This window comes from Amia ocellicauda, chromosome 13 (assembly GCF_036373705.1).
Source record: "Amia ocellicauda isolate fAmiCal2 chromosome 13, fAmiCal2.hap1, whole genome shotgun sequence".
Classification (NCBI taxonomy): Eukaryota; Metazoa; Chordata; class Actinopteri; order Amiiformes; family Amiidae; genus Amia; species Amia ocellicauda.
In genome coordinates, this window is record NC_089862.1 from 21,553,329 (window position 1) to 21,567,547 (window position 14,219).

Here is a 14,219-nt window from a genome sequence, read left to right on the forward strand (position 1 = left end):
TGCATCCCAATTAGATGTTTTCTCTCATAAACTGTCTTATTTTAGCTTCTTATTTCTAAGGGTGACTGTAAAGCTAGCTGCCGTAACCTGTCTTGCAAAGAGATGTTGGCTATATTTGACCAATAGGAAAATGGTTGTTAAAACATCTGGACATTATTACAAATTGGGAATAGACATGCTTGAATAAGTAGAGAGTAGAATGACAGCTGCATCTTGATTAAGCCACACTGACTGAGTTGGTAGGGTGCAAATCAGTGATGGCACAAAAGTAATAATGTATGCTATTACCCTGATATACCCCTCCAGCTGCTGTGCCCTGTACGCATGCCTGTGGTCCCGGGGCCCTGGCTGCCCATCTTGAGCCCCCTGTCGCTCACACTCAATCACCTGGTTGCTGCTCCTGCCGGTTTGGACTCCAGAGGGGTGGAGGTATGGACGTGATATGGTCGTCTTCGGTTGCCTTCGTTAAGTATTGATATTCATACATTTCACATTTTGATGTATTTGCTGAATAATACTGAATATACACCTGCATAAGAACGATTTTACAAATAACAGCTATTGAGAAGAAGTTACATGGGTATTAAACATTGTGAGTACATCTTAAGTGTTAATAATTGCAATTTGAATTAAAAAGGTCTGTTAACTGTTAACTGAGAGTAAATGGCACACTCTCTTTCAAGCAACCATGGACTATGTAAAATATGCCTTTGTTGTAAAAACTTCTCCTTTGTATTCAGCCACAACAGACTTAACTTTTCTCTGCTTCAGCAATAACTGTTTGATAATACTGGGTTACCAACCTGTTTAATAATTGGTCTCAAATGAATATTGTACTATAGATTTGGAAAGAAATTTTAAAGCTTAAAGATTACAGATTCCTCTGAGGCCTGTAGACACACATCAAACTAAGTCATATGTCAAGCTATGACATGGTATGAGATGAATTGATTTAATTATCTTTTTCTTTTTGAAGTATGAATTATTATTTTTTTAAACACTTGGCTCTACCAATACCAAATTGCAAAGCTTAAACAAAAGATGTATTGAAATGTTCATATTTCTGTAGTTTTGTATAACTGAGTTCTGTAGTATCAGCACTAACTCTGTTTCTTTATCACGTAATATTTCTTACCTGTTCCCCCCACCATTTACTTTCAGTAGAATTGTATTTTCTACGAAATGAAAAATTATAGAATCAAAGTCATGACACCAGAAAGTCATGTTAGATTTCTACCAAAATGGAAATGGAAAAATAATTACATTGGAGATTTTTCTAAGATAGTTTGATTTACCTTTCAGAGGAATGAATGCCGTCATGCGCAGATGGGACCTGACTTCTCACCTGAAATGTACAGCTGTGTGGGTGTACCAATACAAATATTCAAATTCAGGATTTACTCAGAAATCCCATGTCTGCATACAATTCGTGCTCTGTAGTATTGCTGTTTACACATGATCGTGCAAGGTCATATCACATAACTTTATACCTCACTATTAGATGTAGCAGTGTACAGTTAAAGAGCCAATATTGGTTTGGTTTTCTTTTCTGAAATACTTGCTCTGCACCAAACATCTACTTCACTGCACTAACACATTTCTAAAGAAGCTAGCTTAGAAAAAGACACAAAGTTTATTTATGTATTTGTTTTTCCCAAATGTTCAGACTGAAGTAATTCCTACCATTTATTTTATACATATCTATTGCAATGGTCCTGATATTATTTCCACAATAAATTAAATATGATAATTCACTGCATTCTAGTAAGAAAATGAAGAGGGATGTATCTCCCATACTACTACTACTACGACTACTACTACTACTAATAATAATAATAATACTAATATTAAGAAATAATCAAAGAATACCAGTTTTTAGACATGCCCAGGACACAAATGTAATGTTGATTATAGACTCACATAAAGTTATTATTATTAATCTTTAAGTATAATTCTATACAGTAACAGACTCCAGCAAAATAATGTTAACAATACTCTCCTCATGGTAACACAAGCCTTTAAATAACCAAGGTGTAAGACATTTTTACCAAAGGAGAGACATTATGAATGTATGAGGAAATATAACATGATTTAAACCACATGCACTGTTGTGGTAGATACGAAAATGAATGACCTTTTTTTCTGAACTAGATACGTAGCTGCTTTTTAGTGCCTTTAAGCTGGGAACTGTGAGTAGGTGTAGATTTTAATTAAGTGGGTTTGGTTCCAGTCACTAAAAGGTTTGAGTGCTGATGTGACAATAAACAGGCCAAATAACAGCACAGCCAACTTATACACCAGGGAGAAAGCAGCATGATTACCACAAGAATAATAATAAACAAGAGAACAATTCATCACTTGTCACTGTTATGTGAAATTTTAATTAATTACAGTCAGAGGACGATGCCAATGCTTCAGTAGTTTTAAACTTGCCAAGTAGGTAAGGATCAATAGTATGGAAATGGTTATGGTTTGTGCTATTCAGAAGAAGGGTGAAACCACACTGCTTGATTTAGATCCAACTGAACAGAATTATTTTCACTGAAATATATATTAGAAACATTTCTTAGCTTTAATAAAAAACATATTTATAATTCAATAATAATTTGAGGATTTGTTTTTCTCCTAATAATGAGATTTGGTAAATAATTTTGCTAAGTATATGTATATTATTGTATGAGCATAGAATTCAATAAAAAATAAGAATAAAGGGGTTGAGTTACATTATACCACACACTGTGTGGGGTGGACATAGCATCTGGGGCTCTCAGGCAGGGCTTAGGAGACACCAAGCACGGGTACGATGAGAAAATACATGCTTTCATTATTCACAGCACAGTTGTGCCAAACAAAACAGACACACAAAAGCCAAGCCAAAACAAAACCCTAGCTCCCCTTGAGCCTGTACTAAACATAAATGCAAGTAATTCTCTAAATCCTTAGCCAATGTCCAAAAATACAATCAGTTACTGTTATTTCACTTCTGTTCTCTATCGTTCTCTCCAACTCACATTTGCTCCTCCCTGCCCCTCCACAACAAGTGGATTGCTTGCCTGTTTTATCAAGGGGGGAGCCAGTCACGGAGAGGACAGCATGTCAGGTGTTCCCCAAGTAATTTCCCTCCCCCGGGATCTGGGGAGGTGCAGGGCAGTTCAGGGCGGTCTCACCATGCCACCTAGCACAGCATCACAATATATAAAGTCCGGACCTGGATTTATTTGTATGTGTCTGTGTTTTTTGTGTTTGTTTTTGGAGACTTATATACATGCAAAACATTTTAATCATAAATATTCTGGTATTGTATTGTTTTACAAAAGCTTTCATTTTAATTATAGTGCTCTTATTAATTGGACTTAATAGATTAACATGATTTGTATGCCGGTATAAAATGGCACAGTGAAACAAATTACTCAGTTTCTGCTAGAATAGGATGAGCTGTACAAAAGTATTAAAACATTAAAAAACATTAACACTTATTTCCATTTCTTTGAACTCACTTATGATTAGATTTGTAGGACTATAAACAGAATAGAACAGTTTTTAAAGTCAGTAGTTCTTGAAGAAGCTTCTTCCTCATGACAAAGGCAGATTAGTTATGAGAGAATTAGTGCCATCAATCATACTTTTGGAACTTGCACACTGATTGTCCTTATATTTGGAAGTAGACCAAAACAGGGAAGCAGATATAGAGATAGACAGGGAGAGAAGAACACCTGCAGGTAGGACTGCTAGAATGGAGCATTCTATAATAACAAGACTATTGTCTTGTTTCATTATATGAATAAAATGGAAATAAAAGGTTTATCACATTTATTTTTCTATAAATTCTAGAATTAACAGACATCTATTTTCCTAATATTGCACTGATGATTAAATTATAAGGATCGTGTAACTTTTTTTTTTCTATAATAGGTAAAACATTATTAACTGTTAGATTGTGTGTAAGCTTAATTATGATGTGTCATGAGAAACAGTGAAGTGACAGGGAGCAGCTGTCTTTGTCATTTCAGCAGTTGGCATTGCTTTGGCTTGGTCTGCTCAGGTCTGCTTCAGAACTGGCAGGTCTAAACAAATAACTTTGGTATATTTTAGCCTAACAGATGACTTATTTGTCATTGATGTTGTACACTCATAAATACAATGGCAGCTGAATGTCTTATTTTTCCTAGGAAAGAGTAAACTGAAGGCACTTCATTTTATGAAATGCATTAGAGATCACTTTGGCAACATCTGCCCTTGAAATGCCAACAAAGCTCATTTGAATTTGATTTTGATAAATACTTGAAAGAGATAAATAATTGTTTTGTTGATGTATTCAATTGTAATCAAAAATATTTAATTACATATTCATACTAGTACACTATAAATATGACTCCATAAAATATAGGCTTTCCCTTAAACTTTTGTTATTCAAATAAAGATAATATGTATGCCTATGTATGACAGTAATACAGTGTCAAACCTTTACAGCTATTCAGTATACCTTTCACTGAAAATTAATAATTCACAATTATAATTACAAAACTGAATTAAAATGACCAAAAGACCTCATTTAAATGATATGCTATAATATTAAATGCCAATGTATATATGACACCAACACTAACGTTTATTTGTATATATTGTGATGAGTTATCATGGAAATGACAACAAACACAGTAGGATTATCCTGGTCTAAATTGTAAGAACTAGATTTTAATTTTGTGTGGAACAAAACAGAAACCGGGAAGAGGGAAGAGACTGGGAGAGAAACGGCTCGCATGCATGCACTGTTATAGATTTTGAGATTAAACTTTGAACAGATGATCATAAGTCTTGCAGAACCATATACAGTTATTTTATTTTATTTTTTTCTGGCAAGTAGACAGAGGAGAGCTGGAAGTACATGAGATGGCATTCAGGCAGAGTTATAAATTAAACAAAACACATTTTTCCTTGTTTGACCTTGTGGTCATACTGAACTCAAAATGATGAAGGAGACAAGCCTGACAGAAATTCAAGTAATGGTCAGCATAGGTTTTTGTTTGGTCAGGCCTGGTTGTTTTTAGGTTTCCAGACATTCTGCCAGAGGAGACAGGAAGGCATGCCCAATCATGCATTAAAGGTCAATTCTATAGGTAAAAAAATACATTAAGTTCTTTGCTCTCCTGTGCAACAGCAATAATTTTATGGAATAATCTATCTTACTCAAGAGATATTGCATACAAAAAACTATTATTTCTGTTTATCTCTTTCTCCTTTGGGCATATTTCTACAATCCTAGTGGGAGGTACACCATTTTGTTTAAAAAAAAATACTGATACTAAAAACACTTTCCATTCCTGAAACCAAAAGAAGAGTACCTGAGGATTAAACAGAAATTTGTTTTAACTTTTTTGATGTTGGAGAGTCATACCATGCCCTATAGAAGTGTCCAGCATCTGCCCTTTTATATTATAATAAAATGATATTTGTGTTATGGGACATTATGCATTAAGATTAATGAAGCTTAGAGTTCTTTGCTTCTTTTCTGTTATTTATTTATTTATTTTGCAGCAGATTTTACTCAGTAACAATGGTGACACCGAACCTTAGTTTTTTTCAGCATAAGTAAGAGAATAGTTCTTGAAAACTTTACACCTCCATCTACAACGGTCATTTGCACATCAATGTACTTTCCCTGGTGTCACTTTGTTTGATGAGTGTACTCTAATTAGTCACACTGCGCTAAAGGTGTTACTTCCTTGTAAGGAGAATCTCTAACTATGCAATACTACAACTATATGAAGTTTAATTAATTTTGTTTTAATATTGTATTGCTGTTAATCATGGAAGGCTTACATAATACTGCTTTTAGTTTGTTGTTATTGTTTCTTTTTTTGCCAGGTAATGCAAATATTGAAATACGTATGTTTACTGTACACATATCTCTTCAGTTATACAGTTTTTCTGAAGGTATAACTATAATTTCATAATTAAGCTCCTTTGTCTATGAGCTCAGCATACTTTCTGAGCAGCTGACATTAATTCACATTAAGCCTAAAGCAAACAGCAATCACAGGATTATATTGAGTGCCAAGGTTCCTTTGCTTCTTATATCATTCTGAAAAACAGTGTAATTTACTCCAGAGTATCTAGTCTGGTATGTTTATGGTCAAACAATATGCAATCCCTCATTTGTAACATTCATAACTGTATATGTTCCAGATTCCACATTACACAGAATATATCATTTGTATGTTTCAGTGTCATTAAATATGACACTATAGACATTATATGTTAATATTGTATGAATTGCTTCTCCAGCAGTTTATACCCTTTAACAAAAATATAGATCAACATCCATCCATTTTCAAAAGCTGTTTCATCCAGTACAGGGTGGACCCAGGGGCACTTAAGAGTATCCAATCAACCTAAGAAGCATGTATTAATGACATTTCTGAATTGTTATTTATTATTTTGGCTGTTTTTGAAATAAAAAACAAAATAAGTGTTTCAGTGTATAATTCTTTTTTCTCTCTCTGTCTAGAAGACTATTATATATTGCTATATAATTAAAACTTTAAGATAGTATTGCACCTATTGAATCTTTACTCCTACATTTTGATAGCTCTGAATTTGATTGCAAAACTTTAATGTCTGACCAATGTTTAAAGTTTACCATATATAGGTAATGAGTGTTGATGATTGAAATACAAATCAGACCACCCTCAACCAACTTTGGCCTTGTTAGTTCATGTTTGTGCTGAAATATGTAAACCAACTCTAATAAATAAATAATAAATCAGATTCCCCTCTAGAAGTACCAGCTGTGAATGTGACTCATATTCATTACAGGGTTGTAGTGGTTATTCAACACTCAATACCTTACTATATTTAGATACAAGATTATTTTAGTTCTCCTGTGTACTTATTTCAAAGTTGTCGAAATGGGCAAAGAAGGAAAGAAAGAAATGAAAAACAAACATGCCCCACGAGCTTTGTGATAATTTAGTTTGTAAAGTGTATGCAAATAAGGTGTTTGTTTAGATTAGTGTCAGAGGGTGGCTGTGTCACGGGCGAAGATTAAACTTTAACCCCTAAAATGTGCCTATGCCATCCAATATTATTAACAACGAGGGGAACCTAAAAACCTTGCCCAGCTTGATTCTCCATGCAGAATCTAATTGCAGACATTTTGAAACACCCACAGCGGACACAGGTTAGTTCAAGGCTTTTTAAATAAGTTATTAAACACAAAAACATAAGCTTAAGGATGAAGCGTAGACTGATCAGTAGCCACATCTCTTTTCAATCTCTCCTGGACCCTCTGACTCATTCCTCTACTCACTCTAAGGAGGATGCCCTTCTTGTTAAGGGTGTGGTGCCTGTCCATGGGTCCAACTGACTCATATGTGATAGGGCAATCTGTCAATCACACAACTGGCCAATCAGCAGTCGATGACACCTCTCTCGACAAGAAAATATTAGTGTTTGGAGGCTTTATGTGGCAGGGAAAATCTCACCCGGCAATGATAAACATATATAGGTTACAATAATCAGTGAAATATTGTTTTGGCAGCCTTGCATTAGTGTTCATTCTGAGCCAAGGAAGAAAATAAGTCATGTAGAAAAGAGGTATTATTCCTTCAGAGAATTTAAGAGTTGAGCTATGAGTTTTACATTTTTTTTAAAGTGAGAGCTTACAGAAAAGGAGACAAAATATCAGTCATATGAAATCAGTCCCTTCTGAAATGAAAAGAGTGTATTAGTAATAGTAATACAAATCAGACTAAAAAAACTTCTGAATGTCAGAATATTCAACTTCATTCATTCATAATTTAGGTTTGGATTCAAATGGACTTTTTCACTTTTTCAGCATTAACTGGTTCTCTTCTTATAACACTTTGGAATAATTAGCTTATCCATCACAATATTCAAAGTTCATAGTACTAAATTAAGCAGATCTTTGCTACTGTGGACTAACTTGTAGATATCTGTCCGTGTTTCTTCCCATGGGAGGGTTCATTCAGATGTCCATAGGGACAGCTTGTAAGGAATTATTTGACTCCAAGGTTGAAAAAAGGAAAGTATATCACTGGGGTCAAGTCCCATTGTTATGATCTGTTGTACCAAGTGTAAATTCCAATGTAATTACCACTTATAAGAAAGGGTTAGCACTTCAAAGCTGGTATCTGGTATCTCAAAGAGAGTGAGTCATTGAAGAACTAGAGAAAGGCCTATTATGATTCAAGAAGCTAATCTGAATCATACAGAAAAGTTGTTCACTCTGAAATCACTCTGAATGTCAAGTATGTTTCTGCAAGTAGGCTTCTTGAAAAACAAACTTTGTAACCTTAGTGATTGTCTTTGTATTTTATGCATCATGTATTCTGTTAGCAATTAAATGTCTTTATATTAGGTTATTTGACAACACAAAAATGTGTGGTTGCTTTATTTAATTCACTTAACTCATGTATTCATTCCATATCTTTCTCCATTTCATTGTGCTCATTTGCAGATTGCAACTCATTGCTCACTTCATTCAAAATGCAATCTCATTTGTCATCATGGCTTAGAAATCTGCATTCAACTGTCATTATCAATTTTCAGTTTCTATTCTTCCTTACTCTACTTCTGTAAACAGTTTTTTCTTCTTCCAGTTATAGTGTTTTAGCATAGAACAATGTTTCAGATAACCTTGACTGCATAGACAAGGTTTGTAGAAAAACCTGATAGTTTTTTTGTTTTTTTTTTCAAGATTAAAGCAAATTATTGTGTCATGAAATGTATGAGGGGGTAAGAATGAGAACTAAGGGAGTGTAATAAGTACAAAGACATTGACATTCTTCTCTTTGAAAATACAAAACAGGCTTGCTGAGTGCTGACAGAGATTAATTTATAGCTCCCACTCTGTGTCTCTTGATGAGGTAACTGTGCTGAACTCATCTTAAGAGAAGCATTCTTTGACTTAATTTTAATTATCTAGTTTTTAAAAAATACACTGCCATAGAATTAATAACCAATCTTCCCGAGGAAAAGATTGCAGAAATCGATAATGTGATTAGGATTGTAAATAAGTACAAGACAGTGCAACTCAAGCATGGCCCTGACTAAAATAGTAAGATTTGCTGCTGTTAAAGAGCTGATGGATTTTAAAGCTGCAAGTTTCAGACAGTAGTTGAAGATTAATTGAAAAACATAATTAATGTTATTAGAGCTAATAACTTACAGTATGACTTACTGGATCATCTTATCAAAGGATTTGTTTATTCAAAAGCCCTGCCCTAACTCTAACATTTGGGGGTTTATATTGTATTGAACTTCACATTAAAATTTCAAGCTTTTAATTAAAATGTTTATTTGCATATGTCACATTAAGTGACAAGGCTCAGCCTTAATTAGTTTTACTTATTGTATATGTGTATGGTTCGATTTATACAATAGAAATAGTTACCTGAACAATATAAAACAATGTATACATAACGAAACAAGAACAAATGTTATATTTAATACATGATAACAGCAATAATAGCATAAATGCCAATGCAATGCTCACTTTTCAAGTACATAAATAGATAAAGGAATGCCATACTACAAAACTCACTCCAATCCACTTTAAATTCATTACTTTAATTTTCTTAGTGTATTGTAATTACTCTGAATTAATTAAGCATTGCAATAATTACTTTAAAAGTGGAACATTATCCATTTTATAATTATGAATGTATTAATATGTACACTAATTAAATATTAAAATTTTCGTGTTTTTTACATTCCTCACTGTGTAGATCATATTTACTTCTTCACTGACTACATTGCACACACTGAATGCTATGAATTATATTACAAATCTGATTTAAAAAAATGCATTTTCTTTTTCACAAATCCCTAAAATAACTTTTAATAAAGTCTCATAATTCAGGTCCAAGTGTCTCAGGACGGGGGCAGTCATAAATAGTGTCCTGAGGCGGGCGAATGTGGTAGTAGTAGAGTCAGTCCAGGTGAAAGTACGTGCGGATCCCTTCAACAGAGAGGTTAGTGGTGAGGCAACAGAGGTGAAATTGTGAATAAACTGCCTATAGAAGTTCGCAAATCCCAGGAAGCGCTGCAGTTCCTCCACAGTGTGGGGCTGAGGCCAGTCGGTGACAGAGCTCACCTTCTCCAGGTCCATGTGCACGCCACTGGCATCGATGACGTAACCCAGGAACCCCAAGCACTGGCGGTGGAACTTGCACTTCTCCGCCTTGATGTTTAGTCTGTTTCGCAGCAGACACTGGAGCACCTGTTGCACCTGGGAAACGTGTTCAGAGAGGGAGGAAGAGTAGATGAGGACGTCGTCAATGTAAACGATGACAAAGCGATGCAGGAAGGATCTCAGAGCCTTGTTCACGAATGCCTGGAAGACAGAGGGGGCATTAGCTATAGAGAACAGCATGAATCTTAATGGCCCATGTTTGTGATGAATGCCGTCTTCCATTAAACCACCACTCAAATCCAGAGGAGGTTGTAGGCACCAGGCAGGTCCAATAAGTAACGGGTGAAGTAATGGGCCCCTCTTATTTGCTCCAGGGTGGCTGGCACCAAGGGCAGCGGGTATTGTTACTTTACAGGTGGCTTTTCGCAGTGACTATGGTCGATGCAGGGCTGTAGACAACCATCCTTCTGGCAGTGGCTGGTGACGTTTAAGGACGGATGATCCCCAGATCCATAGCCTCCCAGATGTACTCATCCATAGCCTGTGACTGTGGGAGAGAGAGAGAGGGTAAATACACCCTCTAGGAGGAGAGGTATCCAAAAGGAGGTCAATGGCACAGTCCCCGGATCGGTGTGGTGGCAAATGGGAAGCCTGGGTCTTGCTGAACACGCCATCAGGTCTGTGTATTCTAAGGGAAACTGGGTCGGAGTAGAGAGAAGGGGACTCTCTATGTGTGTGGCTCAGCAGGGATGAGTTAGGCACATGGAAAAACAGTTCCGCCCCAAGGAGATAATGTCCCCATCAGTCCAGGAGATGCTGATGGTTGTAGTGAGCGAGCCATGGCAGACCGAGAATGATGTCCACTCCAGGAGAGTCAATTACCAGGAAGGGAAGTTGTTCGGAATGCAGTTGACCGATGGACATGGTGATGGGGATTATCTTTTGGGACACTGGACTGGAACAATGGGCTGGTTGTTAACAGCACGGACGCGGAGAGGAGGTACACATGGTGAGAGAGGGATGTGATGTTTCAGCACTTGCCCTGTTGATGAAATTCAGCGCAGCGCATAAAAAGATATTTGGTAATGTATGTGTTTTAAAAGGAAAATGTTTGTCTCTATGTGTTATATATGTTAAAGACACCACTTGTGCTTTAATGAGGTTTCAAGCTTTGCACAACACATAACTAGGGCCCTGTGTTTTAAGCAACCTACTTTCTAAGGCTACACTTCATTCCTCCCAGCACAAGGTGGTCATCTAGTTTGCTTAATTACACCACTTATTGATTAATAATCTCCTGATTCCTTTAATCATCTTAATTAGTCATTCTGTTAGGGCACATTGATTAAGCAGCAGCAGCTATGGACTTGAATTTAAAGCTCCATGCATCATTTTATGACTAATATGTCTTATTAAATATTATTTATTAGAATGTGCAAAATAAATAATTTAAATATTTCAGTTTATTAGTGTATTTCATTAAAGAAACTGTCCCATGCATTCCATTTTGCTATTAAATGTAAGCATTGTCAATTAGTTAACTTTAGTCATAGACTAACATGGTTCTGTAAATAGGAACATTTATTTTAGCATCTAGAGAATTGGAAACTGACAAATATATTTTGGACTTTTTGTGTTAAATGAAGAAATCATTATTCAGCTTTAGTAAAACTAATTTGAATCTTTGGAATGTGTAAGCAATTTCTAGAGGTCCTGTAACACTACAGTATTTGGTGAAATGTGTATTTCCATTTCCATGAAGGCTGCATTAAAAAGGGATGTATTAGCAATGATATTTAGCAGCATGATACTAAATGCCCCATTATGTTATGCATGGCTCAGATGGCAACTATATGGGTGGAGTACAACCTACTTGTTGATTGCTTCTGTCAGGTGGTCTTTAAAATGTAGTTTTATGCTTGGGTAATGTATACATATTTATGTTAATGGTTGCAACCACATTGATTTCTGGAAATGATTTGCCCAGATATTGCTGGCAAGGGCTATTATGTCAAATGTACTGAATGTGGCAGTAAACCTCAAAGTATGTAATTGTAGACCTTGATCAGGTAACTGGCATTAAATGAGACAAATCCAGGCACATTATTAAATTTAACTTGCGTTTAAACATTTGACAGTGCCCTGTGTCAATGATGGGGGCGTTTACATGTAGTGTTTTAACTTGTGAAGTGATGATGCATGTGTGCGTTTGGCCAAAAAACTCGGGAGAATCAGGTTTGTGGCCAAAATAAATGGTCACAAAGTAGGACAGGGTCAATCCCTATTACTCCAGTAAATTACGTAAAAATGACAAAAACACAGAAAAACACGTTCATTTCCATATGTAAACCCACATTTCATATGTAAATGCTACTGAGATAATCAGATATATTTTTAAATGACTGCATTAACCAGATAACTGGTCAGTTTATTGTTAGTTTTAAGGTAAAGTAAGTTGCTGATGGACGTTTAATGGTTAGCAGTGTTGTATTTGAAGTTAATGGAAATGCAGACTGTTTTTTTCTTCCTATTATCATTATGCTCTCCATTGTTTTGGGTCTGTTGTGTACCTTTCAGTACAGTACATCGCATTGTAATCTTAACTGTATAAAACTTTTATATTGACGGCTTGTAACTCTGTAAAACAAATTATTAAACAACTAAACATAAGGCACAAACAACAGCTGCACACTGTTTAATTTGAACAATTTGTCACATGACAGCCATGGATTCCATGATGCAAGTGTCCCGAGTACTGTTCTCCACTCATGTAAACCACCCTAATATGCATATTAATGTGTTCCTTTCCCTTTAATTGGCATCACACCAGGTAAACAGCAGTTCATCCTGAGTGCAATAAACTAAAACCATGTAAACACAGAGAGGGAGAGGGTAATTTCATAGTCTTGAATAATGTCAAAACACACATGTAAACTCCACCAATGAGTGCAGATGAACTGTAGTGGCTAATTTAGACTAATATTAGCAGTATTAATACATGCAGGTTGGAATTATAATTTATTTCCAGTGGAAAATAACATTTTGTTGGCATTCATAAATCATTTTCCTGTTATAGCTGTCAGCCTTTTCATTTTCTGTGTTTTTCTTATGATAAATATTGGTATATTATTGACTTTCGAGTGTAGTACAATGATAAATTGAATATGTCTCAATGTTTCTTTTAAAGCAGGGGTTCTTAACCTTTTTGCCCTCACACCTCCCTTGAGAATGATCTTAATATCCAATGTCCATCTTTCACTCCACCCCCCACAAAATATCAACCGATCAAGACATAATTAAGATGAGCAAGGGATTTTGTTTGCCAAAGAAGTCAACAAGCATATGTTTAATTGATTTTACTTGATTCAGCAGAAGCATGAATACAAATAAACTGAAAGTTGCATTTATCATTTTATATACCTCCCCTGGACCCTCACTGCACAGCTCACAGGTTAAGAACCCCAGTTTCAGAGCATCAATGTATTCAATTATGTATACTCTAATGTGTTGATTTCATAATTGTTAATTCAGTTACTCAGTTTAGAGAGGCTGTAGGGATGTCTAGGGCATAGCAGATGAATTACAACTAAAAAAACAAGTTGCATAAAACACAGAGCCCTAGATATAACACATGAAGTGCATATCAATATATGGGGTCCAATGACAGAAAAATACTTTTAGGTATTTACATTTTTTTGTCAGTAGAAACATTTTATTTTACCCTACTTCATAATATATAGAAAATGATGAATGATGAATGCTGAACTGCTGGTGCTAAAAACCAAATGCTGACAAACTAGTGCTTGAGAAATAATTTACAGCCACCTGCATAAGCAGCTAAACTAGGGCGCAAAGGGAAAAGTATGTAAGTGTGCTTTAATATATGGAATACATTATATGATGGCACATCCAATTAATCAAAATCATTAGGTACTCCCATAAAACAGTTAGCATCCCAAAGAGACACAGCAATTTTTACTGTAAATATATGGACACATAGCAAACATAAGAACACAGTTAAAACAAAAGTGTGTTATGGAGTAGACAGTTTTTCAACACATTG